This window comes from Oratosquilla oratoria, chromosome 15 (genome assembly GCF_046742065.1).
Source record: "Oratosquilla oratoria isolate Oo_2021 chromosome 15, ASM4674206v1, whole genome shotgun sequence".
Classification (NCBI taxonomy): Eukaryota; Metazoa; Arthropoda; class Malacostraca; order Stomatopoda; family Squillidae; genus Oratosquilla; species Oratosquilla oratoria.
In genome coordinates this window covers 13,509,889-13,511,644 of record NC_134791.1, presented here as the reverse complement: position 1 = coordinate 13,511,644, position 1,756 = coordinate 13,509,889, and positions in this window count along the sequence as shown.

The window sequence follows — 1,756 nt, the reverse complement described above, 5'->3', positions numbered from 1 at the left end:
CTCTCTCTCTCTCTCTCTCTCTCTCTCTCTCTCTCTCTCTCTCTTCGTCCTAGCTATTGTTTTGAGCAAACTTCTCATGCACGCCTGTGTAGTCTAAGAAAAAGATATTATGTTACTAATGATGATTGTGATGATGATGATTGTGATGATGATAATGATGATGATTGTGATGATGATAATGATGATGATTGTGATGATGATTGTGATGATGATGATGATGATGATGATGATGATGATGATGATGATGATGATGATGATGATGATGATGATGATGATGATGATGATGATGATGATGATATAATAATGATGATGACGACGACCGGTTTTGATGGTGGTGGTGGTAGTGATGATGGCGGTGTTTTGTGATTACTAGTGTTGATGATGGTGATGATACTGTTACTAGTGGTGGTGATGTTAGTGCTGACTATGGTGGCAATGGTTGAGGTAGCAACTTTTATTAAAAAATAAAATAAAATAAAATAAAGTAAAATAAAATAAAGCAAATAAATAAAAATAATTTATGTATTTTTAAATTGACCTAAACACAATCTTAACGGTAGTCTGGTTTTATTTCCATTGAGATTAACCCATCTCAACCTAACCTTAACATAACCTATTCAACCTAACCTTAACCTAACTTAACCTGAACCTAACTTATTGAACTTAATCCCAAATTCCCTGATATGTAACATATTCATTTGCGGCTATAATAAATCCCTAAAGTATTTTCCACGAATCAATATAAGTGGGAGAACGTTACTGACTGTAGTTTACCAGCGTTTCTATCCTTATGAACATTCTCAAGCCCCAAGAGGGAAGGAGGTTCTAAGTTGAAGTTAGGGAAGGTTAGGTTAGGTTAGGTTAGGTTTAGGGATAGGGGAGGAAGAGGGGGTGTGAGAGGGAAAGGAGGACGGGGAGGAGGAAAGGGAAGGAGAGGAGGAAGGGAAGGGAGAGGAAAAAGGGAAGATCAAGGGGAAGTGGGGAGGGGGAAGGGAAGAATGATGGAGACGGGGAAGGGGAAGGGAAAGGGGAAGGGGAGGGGGAAGGAGGAGAAGGGGAAGGGGAGAGGAAAAGGGAAGGAGAGGGCGAAGGGGAGGAGGATGAAAAGGGGAAAATGAAGGGGGTGGGGAAAGGGAGGAGGATAGGGAAGGGAAGGAGGGTGGGGAAGGGGAGGAGGATGGGGAAGGGAAGGAGGGTGGGGAAGGGGAGGAGTATGGGGAGGGGAAAGGGAAAGGAAAAAGGAACAGGATGTTGGAAGGGGCGGGGGAAGGGGAGACGGAGGGAGAAGGAGAGGAGGAAGGGGAAGTATCTTTATCATGGCAACAACCGGCTCTTCTGTCCCTGGAGACAAATCACACCGAAGAGTTGGCGTCCTAGATGTGACCGAGGAGAGCCTGAAGGCAACGGAGGGGGACAGTAGTAGAAGCTACTAAATGATCAGCATTCTTTTTTAAGTGGAGATTATTCCCTAATCACCAAAGAATGTTGAGTGGCTTGGTCGAGGGGGGTGGGGAGAAAGGAGGGGGAGAAAGGAGGTGGAGAAGGAGGGGGAGGGAAGTGAGCAAGGAGTAAGGGGTGGAGGGGGGAGGGCAGGGCAGAGGGGTAAGGGGGAAGGAGAGGGGGAAAGGGTGGGGACGGGAGAGGGGGAAGGGGGAGAGGGAAGAGGGGAGGAGGGGAGGAAAAAAGGGAAGAGGGAAGAGGGGAGGGAGAAGGGGAAGAGGGAAGGGGGAATGGGAAAGGAGATGATAGGGGGATG